This window comes from Misgurnus anguillicaudatus, chromosome 5, assembly GCF_027580225.2.
Source record: "Misgurnus anguillicaudatus chromosome 5, ASM2758022v2, whole genome shotgun sequence".
Taxonomy (NCBI): Eukaryota; Metazoa; Chordata; class Actinopteri; order Cypriniformes; family Cobitidae; genus Misgurnus; species Misgurnus anguillicaudatus.
The window spans coordinates 6,577,036-6,591,845 of record NC_073341.2 but is presented as its reverse complement, the minus strand read 5'-3'; the positions used below and the strand labels follow the sequence as shown (position 1 = coordinate 6,591,845).

The window sequence follows — 14,810 nt, the reverse complement described above, 5'->3', positions numbered from 1 at the left end:
GTATAAATTGTTTTACAGTAATAACCTGAACAAAGAAATTGCACATACCTATAGAATTATTAAACATCAAAAGAGGAATGACATTGTTCAGCTATGTTACTTATGAATGTGACAAACTTGCAGTCATACATTTCTGAATTAGATGAACAACTCCAAATATGGGATTGTTTACCATGCATGAACTACTAATAATGTATGCCTTTATCACTGGTAACACTTTACAATAATGTTCTTTAGTTAACATTACTTAACTACATAAGTTAACATGAACAAACCATGAGCAATACATTTGTTACAGCATTTATTAATCTTTATTAAAGGCGGAGTCCATGATGTTTGAAAGCCAATGTTGATATTTGAAATCACCTAAACAAACACGCCCCTACCCCAATAGAATCTGGACCTTCTGTTGATAGACCCGCCCCACACATACGCAACCCGGCATTTGATTTGATTTGATTGGCTATAAGTGTGTTTTGGTAGTCGGCCCATCTCCTTTTCCAACGCGTTTTTCAAACATTATGGACTCCGCCTTTAATGTTAATTTCAACAATTACTAATACTTTATTAAAATTTGGTTAACGTTAGTTAATGCACTGTGAAATAGCATGAACAAACAATGAACAGCTTTATTTCTATTAACTAACATTAACAAAGATTAATAAATACTGTAACAAATGTATTGCTCATGGTTTGTTCATGTTAGTTAATACATTAACTAATGTTAACTTATGAACATTATTATAAAGTGTTACCTTATCACTTTACCTTATATACTAACGTGGAAAACCTACCATTTAAAAAAAGTTAATGACTCAGGGTCTAAAATTAAATGTGTATGTTTTGGTGGACCTGACAGCCTGGAACTGGGCCAGCAGGAGTAGAGCAGACAGATAGACCAGACACAGTGCAGGCATGACCTGCTAAAGAAAGGAGGCAAAACAAAACAACATACAAACCAATAATCTTACATAGAAAACATATTGCATTTAATCGTAAAACACACACACACACACACACACACATATATACATATATATGTGTGTGTGATATGTATGTATTTATGTATGTGTGTTTTAAGATTAAATGCAATATGTTCTATGTAAGATTATTGGTAATGGAGGTAAAACTCTTTTATGATGCTCTTTATAGGATTGTGGTTGGCTCTTAAAAGAGCCGTTGTGGGGAAGTCACGAGCAGGACTTCAAACACTACTCTGTCGGCTGCCATGGTACTGCTCCCTCCGCCGAGAAGTGTGCCATGAATACATCCCTCACCCGGACAGCCTCTCTGCAGGAGTTGTTTGCCGCAACCCGACCCAGACCTGGCAGTGGCTGTTCTCCAGCATTTCCTGCGCCCCTCAAAGCAGGTGCCTCTCTCCCCTCTGAACATCTTATGAAGTTGTGGAGAACACATGTTGCCTTCACACACTTCTCTACAACTTCAGGCTTTAGCTCGATGACCCGCCGGTACATCCTCCACTGTGACTGAGACTCAACCCTGTAGCTGGACGCTATGGACCTGAATGAGTCTCCAGTGGCAAGAAACCTAGAAAACATTGTTATAAATATTATTATAATATTTTATTAATATATTATTATTATATTACTATAAGCAAACTGCAATACAACCACTTTATTGAATTTAAAGGAAGCCTAAATCAAAATTTAACAAGGATTAAACTGTGACTGAAAAACCAGGACTAAATTAGGACAACACAGGACAAAAGTAGGACTCAACCAGGTCTAAACCACTATTTTACTAGAAAAAATCAGGTCCACATAAAACTAAATCAGTACTTAAAATACAAAGACCTACTGAGCACCAACAGTGCCCTTACGAAAATTAACCATGGTTTTATTGTGGTAAAAGTGTAGTAACCATTTTTTGGTGTATTTATTACTATAAGCAAAACCATGGTTTTACTACAGTAACCATAATTAAACTATCATTTTTGAAAACTATAGTTGTCAGAACCATGGTTATTTTGTGATTACCATGGTTTTACTACAGTAACCATGGTTTTACTACAGTTACCATGTTTTTGTGTTTTAACTGTAGTAAAACCATGGTTCATTTGGTATCCGTAGTTGGAAAAACATTGATAGCATAGCGTATATTAGCATATTGTATTTAATACATCCCTTACGAAATTAACCATGGTTTAACAACAGTAAAAAAAACATGGTTATTGTAGTAAAACATGGTTATTGTAGATTTTGCTCATAGTAATCAATACACCAAAAAACATGGTTACTACACTTTTACCAAAATAAAACCATGGCTAATTTTCGTAAGGGATATAATATACTGTATTTAAAATAACGTTACATATAAATGTACTAACCGAAGACAGATAGACAGGCGCTCCGCAGCTGGGATAGAGCGTCTGTAGTTGGTGTCCTGAAGGGTGATCCTCGCTCCAACACGGGACAACAGGTCATCAAATTGGGCGCGAGACAGGCGGAAGTACAGCTGAAAGCAGCCGTCATCCAGGCGCAGCTCCTGGAGCAAATGATGGAACTCGCCAAACTGCGAACGTCTCCGGAGGGTCGGATGGACCCAAGTACGGCGACGCTGACTCCTACGCCGCTGTTCTGCTCTCCAGAGCAAATACAAACCGCCAACTCTCTCGATAAAAGCACATTCATCATCAGCCATCTTGCAAACATACAACCGCATAGCACTGGCCCCTCCTACAAGAAGCGGATTTTGCCTCGGACGCGCGTCAAATGCTTGTTTTTTCCGCAAAGGTTCAATCGTTTAACTACGCGCGAATACCGCGTTTTTGCCGCCCCAAGCGCGTCTGGTGTGAACTCACAGTTACTCTGACAGCAATGTTCTCAGTTCTCACAGCACTTCATCTAGCACTTACCACGGTAACATGTACTCGTTCATGAATCTTTGATATTGTTGATGTAGTTACAAGAGAACAAAGTACCTATGCAAAATGTTTGTTTGAGGACAAACATATAATTTTATTTGTTTCAGATTTTTGAGATATGCACTTGTGAGTTTAAACATGTTTACTTTGAACATTTTTGTTAAGCACGTTAAATGTGCTGCTTGTATTAAAACTCTGCAGATTGCTTAACTTAAGCAAGATAAAAAAATGTAACAAAATTTTGCACAGTAGTTTATATTTTTGGTATAGTCTGGTTTTACTGGCATTTGTTGTTTTCTAAAAGATCATTTAAATGTGCTACAGAAAAACACATGGCAAAACTGATCAAAATTTACAATAAATGGTTTGTTCACAAATTCACATGTTTTTTCTCATTTCCTTCGCAAATGAATGCTGATGTTCTCTCTAGAAATGTCTATTGTTAGTGTAGGTGACCTTTACAAAGAGATAAGTTAGAGGCCAAGTACTTGGTTAGTGCTTCTCTTGTATTTCTTGTGCCAACAAAAGTGTGAGCTGGATGGGTAGGCTGCTGGTAGATCTGATCACTTTGAGAAATGTCTTCCAACCAGTTGAAACTGCCCCCATCATTCTGCTTCTCACAATAATTGTGTAAAGCGCAAAATGTTGCTAACATTGTTGGAGCGAAGGAGAAGTGAAAGTCCCTCCTTTTAAGGAGTACTCGCCACCTCGACTTGAGCTTGCCAAACCCCATCTCTACATCTACTCTGAGTAAACTGAGGTACACATTAAATGTCCCTTGATCAACCAGTCAAGTAATGGATAAGCAGGATCACTAACAACCAGAAGTCTGACTTCTCCCTTTATGTTTTTCACAGCCTAGTAAATAAATGATCTATATTATTGTTACCCATACCAGCAGAGAATTTGAGAAAATATAGTACTCCGCCATAGCCGGTCCCAAGCCCGGGTGCGAAAGGAGGAGGGTTGGGCCAGGGGCTAGCAACCCCTCCTCGTAAAAAAACAACCGCCGCTACAGAAATGTTAACAAGACAATCAAAAGACACCAAGGCCCTGGGGAAAGAAGGACCCCCTGCCGGAGAAACTATGACGCCTGATAGTGAAAGACTCCTGGAAGCTATCAGGCCGACAAACATTTTGTCTACCAGAACCACATCTACCTTCGGAACATGGAATGTCTGCACCATGTTCGAAGCGGGCAGATGAGGAGCTACAACCTAACAATGTTGGGAATCAGTGAGTCCAGATAAAATGGTGCAGGCCAAAAGAGACTCGGCACCGGAGAGCTAGTGCTGTTCTCAGGACATGAAGATGACGCTGCACCTCACACACATGGAGTAGCCCTGATGCTTTCCAAGACTGCACAGAGAATGCCCACTGTCTGGGAGGCACATGGACCACTGATCCTAGTAGCTTCCTTCCGAACCAGGATGAGGAGAATCAATATGGATGTTATCCAGTGCTACACAGTAGTACAGTACAGTAGCTCCCCATCGTCCAGAACCATCCGAGCAGAAACATCATTGTAGTTATGGCCGACTTAAATGCACAGATCGACAGTGACAACAGAGGATATCAGGAGATCTTTGGATAAAGACCAGTTAGTGTACGGGATCCGTTGTTTATTTTGCAAGAACGTTTTAAAACTGGGAACAGTGGGCATCAAAGCTTTAGTGGCACACATGTAATGTAAGAAAAATAAAGCCGCTGCAGAAACCTGTCGAAAACACATGCATCTCTCAGTTCTGTTGTGCCTACAGGAGTAGCCCTAAAGAGCACCACGACATGCTTAAACATCTGCATCAGCAGTTTTAAGCACCGCGACTTCTGCTCCATCAGACATCCTGTCAACGTTTGGCTCCACTACCAACAAAGCCTGTCTTCCTCTCTTTTAACAGTGGTTGGCATCTAGCTTATAGGTGCATTAGCACCCCCTGTGTTCCATTGGGTGAATCTGATAATACGTCTACTACACTCTATTTCTCTTACTCCTGGTTTCATTCTCGATTATACAAATAAATAAATAAAACCATATTAACCCAAATACATACACAAATATAAAATAATTAAAATAAAATGAAACCTGTCCGGTTTGCACAAAGGTAACACTTTGCTGTTTAATTCTAACAGTTCTGAATTAAAACAAAATTTAACAAAGTTGTTTACTCGGATAATATAATACAATAACATAAAAATGTTCAAATCTTAAAAAGTGTTGTGTGTTCTTTGGGGTCAAAGTAACCATTTTGTATGTTTACCAACACGTACAGTGACTAAAATAAGTATTTTTCACAGTAAAGTATTTTTTAAAGCTTGACTGTTGTGCTTTTATTTTGATTGCCTGTCTTTAAACCTGTTTTCTCAAAATTCCGTTCCTGTAAATCACAGCGATCAGCCGACCTCAGATAACCATAACTTTTGTTATTGTCTTCCAACATAGTCGACTCTGAAACATCTTTTTTTCTGTTATGTATCTACGTCACGAAGAAACACATTTGCAAGATATCCGTCTATGGCTGGTTTACTACGAACGATGTCTACACTGACCCACGATGCTTAAACACTTCAGCTAGTTGGTGTGGTTCACGTCATGTTGAGAAGAGGTTGTTTGTTCCGCGCTGTGAAAGCAAATCTGTGTTATTTTCTCTTCCAAAGGATGATTAGTATGATGTGGACTACTCATTACATTAACAAAGACGCGATTCTGTGGAACAATCGGTAAAGAAAGAGAAGTGTTTGTGAACACTTTTTACATCAGAAACAACATGTGCAGGTGAGTACAGTGCTATCTTTCTTTTTCCACTTGTTTACCTGCTTTTGAATTTAGAACATTGCATTAAGCTGTCATCTTGGCATAAGTTGTAAAGTTTCAAAAGATAAAGATGCAAACCACTCGCATTTTAAATCTATAAAACGCGATTGTTCTTATTACTCAGAGAATTGATAAAGCATGTAGCAGGTTGTTGGTTTACAAACTTTAATGTTTGTCAAACACGTTTGTTTGTACATATGTGCCATTATAATGGCAATGGGCGTTTCCTGTCTGACACACACTGTCTGCGGATAGACTAATCACAACAAACTGGGCCAGCTGGGCAAGAGTAAACAGGCCTGTTGATATTACTAAGGATTTGGGGGTTTGGGAGGGTTCCTGTTGTCATAAGCCATTAATAAGTGTGAATATGCGGGGATGAAATTTGATGAGATTGCTTTTCTGAGAGGGGAATGCAGAGTTCTCGGAAGGCTTTACTAAGAGCAGAGTTCTGAGTTGGATGGTACAGATGAAGATAACAATAATAACAACAACAACAACACAACTAAAAGCAAACATACATATAAAAAGTTACACATTTAACCCTCAAGTGCTGTCGAGGACTAATGTAAGCGAAATGAGACAGATCAGCACAAACATTGGCTTACTTTTTCTAAGTTTGATGATGCTTCCAGATAAAACAATGCTAAAGTTAAGTTTTCAACTCCTTCTGTATCAGCACAATGGCAAAGAGGCAGAGACCATGGTCCTCGTTCTTGAAATTTGTTTTCTTAAATGATTGTATTTAATAAGGTCAAATTTGTTTGTAAGCATATTGTGGCATCTTTGCACAGTCATACCTTAGTTTTTAATTTTAAATAGTGATAAATCTACAAACTTAGAATGTTAAGTTTGCTACAACATTGATTAATAGATTTCAGCATTTGCGATCAGTGAGTAGAACAAACATTGAAATTTCATGTAATTGCAATTTTGATTCCATCAAATGCGCCAAAAAAACAAAAGTGGGAAATATTTTGAGGGTTTTAACTGTGGTGGAATGGAATTTTTATGAAAATCTTTTTGTGTGAAAAACATAAAAAAGCTTTTTTAATTTATGTAATTTAAGTAATTAATGGGGAAAAAATAATAAAATAAATACATGAAAGTTTTTAAATTGATAAAAAATAATAAAAAAATGTTTCTTGACATTACGCAGAATTTAAGTGAAATCACAGAGTGCCCAAATTTGTCCACTAACAGCAGTGCTAATTAACATCATTTGAGGGTTAAAAACATATTTCAATGTATTTACTCACCATGTATGGCTTAACTGTTGTATTTTTGTTGCATTGGTTCATGTTGCAGTGCAGAACTTTATGTAATGCATGAGCTATGGTGTATATGGCAGCGTAGATGGAAATAGAGAATGTGGGATCTTCATTTATAATTTCCTCTGCGGTCACCAATGAGCAGTTGTCACAATCTTGATTACATGTATTTGTGTGGATTTCACTCTCAGTGTTATCATTAGGATAAACCTCAGTTGTTTCTTTGGTTTTATAAATGAATTCTTTAAATCCTGGCAATGACAAAAATCTCTCTGTAATGCCAATAATTGTTCCAATTTTCTCAATTCCTGGTTCTTTTAGAAGCTGCTGATGCTGACCATGTTTCACTTGCAATCCAAACTTTGTCTCGAATGTTGTTTGTTATGGCTGCTTTGATGATATTTTTTGCATATTGTCGCGCAGCGAAAACAACAATAACATTGATGTTGAGCTTATCAATCTTTTAAAGAGTTACTGTGCATTTAGACCGCCACCGGCGAGAGCGTCAATAAAAGCTCTGGCTGCCCTGCCAACGACGCTAAAGAAAAGGCGTAATGGACGCTCTGACGCTCGAATGCATTCTCTGAACTCCTCTCAGGCGGAGGTTTTCACCTTCCGATTGGTTGCCGCCGAACATTTCCGCCTTCCGATTGGTTGCCGCCGAACCGCGTCATATCTCATTACCATAAAGTTGAGTTGAATTTCAACTCTCCTCGACGCTCACGCTGTACATGACGCGCCGCGCCCCTGCTCGCCGGAGCTCGCCGCCGGCTCTCATTGAAAATGAATGACTTCCGGCCACTTTGACGCTCTCGCCGGTGGCGGTCTGAATGCACAGTTAGACTGTAGTTTGCACTTTGGCTCAGAATCTCTTGATAAGCCAAACAAATGCCAGTATTTTTGATATAATTGTTAAACAGTTGTCGGCCATCCTCGCTGTCTGGGTCTCCAAGAAAAGCAACCCAGTTCCATCTAAACCACCGGATGATGTGAATAATCATCTGTATCAAGTCTTTGTTGCTAGGGATTGTTCTTATAAAAGATGGATACTGAAGTTTATTACTCAGTGTATAGCTGGTAGCTCCATAATTAACCTTTAAAAAAGAAGAACGTTTGTATTAAATTTGCCTGACAATTTTTCTAACTTTTTACATTTATTATACATTTATAACACTAAATGTTTAGTTTTATGCAGTAAAGTACTTTCAGTGGGTAAAATAAGTATTGAACACAACACAATTTGAATGAAATTTTCACCAGATGTTGGTAACAACCCATGCAATCTTCACATTCAAAAAAATAAAACCCTGATCTCACGAATTTCCGTGGGATAGTCACAGAATTTTTTGCTAATTTTTCTGTGGCCCTGCCACGGACTGTCTTTTTCTGTGGCATTCTCATGGATTGGTTACTCAACTGTTTTGTCCTATTTTCTTACCCTTGTTGCTTCAGTTTATGCAACATGATCTCACAGATGTGATTTTGACCCTTTTTATTCTTCCACTTCAAATCTTCTATGAACTCTGATCTTTAGTTTTTTTCCATAAATTTTAAATTACATTTATGGAAATCTATGGTTTAATTTCTTTGCATGTCTGAAAATTTCAAAACACCTTTAGAAATATATTTACTAAAGAAATGGTGATGTGTTCAATACTTATTTTACCTGTTGTATATGTGTCTCTGGGCCCTATCTTGCACCTAGCGCAATTGACTTTGTCAGTGACGCATGTATCATTTCGTATTTTGCACCGGCGCACAGCGGGTTTTTCCCTCCACAGACGGACGTCGGCAAACTAGGGAATGAACTTGCGCTCCCTGGGCGGTTCAGCGCAAAAAAGGAGGCGTGCTCCGGCACAAACCATCTCTTATGCTATTTTGCAGTTTCAAAAAACAATTGTGCTACTAACCAAAAAAAAACTAGTCTAAAGTCAGTGGCGCGTTGCGCGTGGTTCATTATGCTATTTTAAAGGCGCATGCTTGACCATAATGTATAGCGTGCACAACGCGCATTGCTTATCTAATCTACACAGATGCAACAGTTAATTTTGCAAATCATAAATTGTTACAATAAAAAATATTAACACATGAGATAAGGGAAATCATTGTGGTGAGCATTGTGGTGATAGATTTTTTTTTTTTGTGTGGCAGCGTTAAGCAATTATCATGCAAATAACGATTAAAATATTTTCATAAGTTTGTTGTGTGGCTGTATTACGTTTATTTGATCTAAAAAATAATTAAAACGTTTTCATAAGAAACCTTCATGTGAACTTGATTTGTAAGTGTACTTTGGGGTTGGACCTTGCTTGCGTTTCTTGTGTCTGATTTCAAAGCCCCCAAACCCTTTCAGCGGTGAGGGTGGACGCAGCGATGTCCTCCTGTGTGCCCGGCATGCCCGATTTATGCTGGCAAGCTTGGGATCCCCCGTCTCCTGACATCATTGTAGTGCTTGGCGCAGCTGATGAGACAATTGCGGCTATTTCCTCTCACGCCTGTTTAACCGACGCTGATTTGGGCGGGTTTCTGCCATCCTCATACAAAACAACTTCTCTGTCTTTGACTGTTCTTACAGAGAACGTCGGTCTCCTCGGCTGTGAACCGCTCCTGGCGTGCGCCTGTCAAATCCGTCATAATAATAGCAACCCGCCATGGAACTTGCGCCCGTGCGTTTAAAGGGAATGTTGGATAGCATTCTGATTGGTTTATTTGACGTTACGCCCAAACCACACCTATGAATAATGAACCTACTTCAGACCAACCCCTTATTGATTTGCGCCCGGCGCAAGACTTATTTCTCCCGCCGGGAAAATAGCAACAGCGCCCAAGATCCGCCCACAAAGTCACTTGCGCTTTGCGCTTCGGACTTGCGTTTCAGATCGTTAAAATAGGGCCCTTTGTGTTAAAGTGATAAAGTCTGGCAGCACTGGATGGAGGTTATGAAGTATGTGTGTTTGTTATTAAACATGAATAATTTACCAGTGGTATAAGGTCCATTGTGATCAGTGGTGCAATAGTAATAGTTTTTGTATTTCCATATGGTCCTGTTAAAGCAATGATTTTAGTCTGATGGCTATTGAGTTTTTCTTGAGGATTTATTGATCCGCTCTGTGAGATAAAACTGAAGACTGAAGGGAAATTCCTAGTGTCTGAACAATGATCAAAAACTTCATAACCCAGAGAGACATTGGGCAGCAGGGTGGTTGAGTTATTAATCTCCTCAACAGCAAACCTCATTACTTGAAACATCTGATAGCCAGAGTTTGAGAAAGTTTGCCTATAGCAGAAAACATTTGTAAGGTAGATAATCACTGTTAAATTTTGTTTCAGAAAGGTGTAAATGTGTAATATTCATCTGATAAATAAAGAAAATATACTTGCTTACCTGGAACATTCAATGGCCTCTGGGGAAAACAGGGGTGCTGCATGTTCAGCTTCATGTATGCACTGAAAAAAATGATTCATTGAATTTAATCAATTTTTTTTCAGGGTAAGTGGTTGCAATCAATTTATTTAAGCTACATTTAAATAAAAGTTTTATATTTTATTTTACATTACAAATCTTTTTTGTTTAAATGTAGCTTAAATAAATTGATTGCAACCACTTACCTTAAAAAATTGATTAAATTCAATGGATCATTTTTTTTCAGTGTGGGAAAAAGTCCACCCAATAAGTAATCTCCATCTAAACTGAACTCAGATGATGAACAAGAAACTTTGATGCAGTTAAGAAAGGCCACAAGGAAAGTGTAAATGCGACTAAGAAACATGATTTAAAATGGATTGTTTCTCATGAAACAGAGATGTGTGGTGGTTATTATACTACAGTTTAATTTGCTTAAAACAAATTTAATTTGCTTGAACCACATTGTTTATTCACATGTTTGGGCATCACTCAGGCCTGGTTTGACAGATGGCTTAGCTAAAGCCAGGTCTAGGCCTTAGTTAAATTAGGCCTTAGTTAAATTATTAGCATTTTTATAAACATGCCTTAGAAAAATATGGAGTTACTATTTTTTTATTGCATTAATAAAAAATTGCAGGTTTTAAAATCTTAAAATTATTTTAATTACAAAATACAGTAATTGTTAACCAAATTCTTTGCAATACGAGGTTTTCTTTGAGCAGTTTCATCGCGTGTCCCTACATTTTGCTATATCCTATGCTGTTTTCATTTGCGGGTCAAAAACTTTTGTGCGTTTGAGTCAAAACTTTTGCTTGCAGGTTAAGGGATTATTCCACTTTCATTAAAAAATCCTGATAATTTACTCACCCCCATGTCATCCAAGATGTTTTTCTTTGTTCAGTCAAGAAGAAATTAAGTAAAAAAAAAAACATCCCAGGACAAATTTTTTTTTATTATTTAATACTTCAATTCAGGACCATATTGGACCTTAACAGTTAACAGATTCAATGCATCTTAAAATTGTAAAAAGGCATAGGGCATAAAAAAATAAGTTTGGTTCTGGTTGGTTGTCAGTTTAGGTCATGGGTCGGTAGGGAATTTATTTTATTTTATTTTTTATTTTTTTTACAGTGGCAGCAAGGGTTAGGTAGGAAATTGTTAAATATTTAAATTGAATAGCGGATATATTTGAGGTGACTTTGGCCATATTGCGTGTTTGTCTCACGCAGCGCAGAGCCACGTATCTCCATGGATTATCTCTTTTTAATTGTGTGTGTGAGTGTGTGTGAGAGAGAGAGAGAGAGAAAGAGAGAGAGAGAGAGAGCAGGAACAGTAAATGCAGCTGAACATACGCTGCGTGTTTTAAAGTAAATAAATAAATAAATAACGAAACGCAATATGTGGAGGCCGCGGTGTTGAATCTGTCTAACTAGAATTAGTCTAACTTATGTGCGGGAAACACTGTATGATATGAAAAATATCTTACGTGAGCCTGTGGCTAAAGTATAAAAGTGGAACTCTTTAACAAATGTCATAATCAGGGCTTGACATTAAGTTTTTTGCTCACCAGCCAAAGTGGCTAGTTGTTTTTCAAAGGTACTAGCCAAAGTTAAATTTTATATGATTAAATTTGACTTTGGCATCCTAAAATGACTTTAATTCAAGCAAATTTACTTGCTAAATTAGATGCAGACTGAATTTCAAATGCACTCTGACTACCCGAATTAAGACAACATTTATTAGCTGGTATATAGCTGGTATATCAGTATAGATCATATAAAGTGCATGAAAAACATGCTAGTAAGTAAGGCATAAATAGATTAACTTTGAATGAATATATTAAAAGTAGAGCAGGGGTGTAGAAGAAACACTAATTCTAAACTGAAAAGATAAACACAAAACCCATCGATAACCACTTTAAATATTTATTAACAACAGCAGTAAATACTGTCAAGGTATGTACATTAATTTTACTGTCATGCAGATGTATTTTATAAGCTAAATGGTTTCTGATAAAAGTGATTTAAGACTTTTAATGACAAATGTCGGGAGGGCATTATTGTTACATTAAAATGATGCGCAAACCTCTCAGCTGGCGGGTTTTCTTTGATTTCGTGTGCATTCAGGTATGCGCTGAATTTCTCTTCGCTCTTGCACTGAGAGTTTGCACGCACTTTATATCTCTTCAATCACTTCCATGCAATTGTTTTATCTTTCCCGAAGTGTGTATGCGCTCAGACTGCGTCCTCTTGTGCATTCGCAAATCCATCAGCTCTCGCGCGCTCTCTGGAAGGTGACGCTTTGGTCCGCAACGCCCCGCTGATCGCGTGCGCGTCTCTCAACAGATCTCTGTGCGTTGCTCTGGGTGCAGAATGCTCATGGGAGTTGTAGTTTCCCAGTGTCACATTGCGTATTGTTTATCATTTCGCATAACTTTTAAGAAAACTACAACCCGCCTTACGGCCGAAATCTTACCCGCGTTTGGCGGGTGTTAATGTCAAGCCCTGGTCATAATACCATAAATTCAAATATTATAATTTACTTACTGCCAGCAAAAATGAGCCTTGGTTTGTGCTCTCTGGAAGAGAAAAGCCCACTTGCATATCGTTGTTCAGCTCGTCTTTTTTTGTCTGTAATTTACAACTTTCGGCGGGGCAAAAGATCACGTTGCTGTGCACGAAACAGCTCCTCGAATGCACACCAAAAATTACCACTTTACCAGTGCCTTTGTAGGTGGCGACAACGATCTGTGAACTATTGTGTTAACGACCGTGTAGCTGCTTTGTTTGTTGCTGGAGGACGCGTGCTTTACAAAAACGGTGCTGTACTAAAAGGTAAATTATAGTTCGCCTCAAAGTTTTTTTATTTGTGTATTTATTTAATGTGTATTATTTCTTCCCCAAGCTCATAAAATAAATTTGGGTCGCACATAAATTGGCAGGGTCGGTCGGAAACCAGAACCAAACAAAAAAATTTTATGCCTAGCACAACGATTGTTATTTTCGCCAAGAAACAAATTAAAAAATGTATATAAGCACATATTTTTTATTTTTCCAAAAACTTAATTTCATCTCAGATCAAAGAAAAGAAAGACATAAACATCTTGGAGGATATGGAGGTGAGTAAATTATTAGGCCCTGGCATATTTACTGTGTACATTTTCATATAATTTGTATTTTATTTGATACAATTAAGATTTAATACTGAATACTGTGAAATAAAGTGTTTTAAATAAATAAATAACAATTATATTTTTAACAAATAAATAATGCTAATGCATTTCATCACTGTGGAGAACAAGTAAAAACATGTTATGCAGTAAAAGAGGCTAGAGTACTTAGACATCTCAGTTCACTTAAATAGCCATATAATCTAAATTTGTTAACTGGATTAAGATGATAGAACATTTTCTAGAAGGAAATCACGAAAGATTAGCCAAAGTAAATCTATAAGTTTAAGCCTACCTCTATGTCTTTGCACGTATGCATAGCATGAGCATCGCGTGAGGAGAGTGTTTGCCGTGCGTGTCCATTGTGCTTTCACACCGGCTGCGTTTGCAGTGCATCCTCCTGTGCAGTTTAATAACAGTATAAAAATCTCAAGTTCACATTACTTTATTTAACATGCATTTATGAGAAAAACCTCTTAAAGACGCTTTTTTGACGGTTAGTGTAATTTATATAACTGTGATTTGTTTAATCCACATTGTTTTCTTGCTGTTCTGGTAAGTGTAATGACAGATATAGACACAATAGACAATTATAGACATAAAAAGCCCATGGCACATTAGCTGGTTTTCTGAAGTTTTACGATAAAATAAAAAATCACTCAGTGATTGACAGCATGAACCAGTTGATCGTGTTTCCCTTCAACAGTTTAAGCATAAGATTTAGATGTATCTATTTCTGAAGATTATTAACTTCTAGATAGATGAGGAATCATTTAGTGCTGCTGGGCAGAGAACGAATGATGCAGTCTACAATGTGTTTTTAAATATTTCATTAGTTTCTTTTAAATTGGTCAAAGTCATGACTGTTTGAAACACACTTGGCATCACATTCATGATATTATGGTAAAATTACACTTTTTCACTTCAATCCACAACCATTTAAACCATAAACAATGTCACTTTAAGTATTGGTTTATACTATTTGATTTTAAATGATGATTTTACTAATAACACAAAACAGTGGCATGCACAGACCTCCTCAGGGGCAGGGGCTGACGGACTTAAAAGGGCATAATTTTTTTACGTCAAATAACAATCAAATGTACTTATTACTTTGGTGTTTTTTATTCTTTCTTTCCTTGGCATTATTTAAAAAATGTTGTAACCAATGAATAACACATCAAACTAAAATAGGGAAGTTAGGAAAATATTATTTACTTTAGCAAACAAGAATCAAGTTTTGAGGACTTCATGTCCATGTTGTAAAC

At 37.4% G+C, this 14,810-nt stretch overlaps 1 pseudogene; it reads right to left on the bottom strand.

The window, feature by feature from the left end:
• LOC129413447 (taste receptor type 1 member 1-like) overlaps positions 1-11,141 on the bottom strand; it is a 52,319-nt pseudogene extending 41,178 nt beyond the window's left edge.
• Between the last annotated feature and the right edge of the window lie 3,669 nt (positions 11,142-14,810).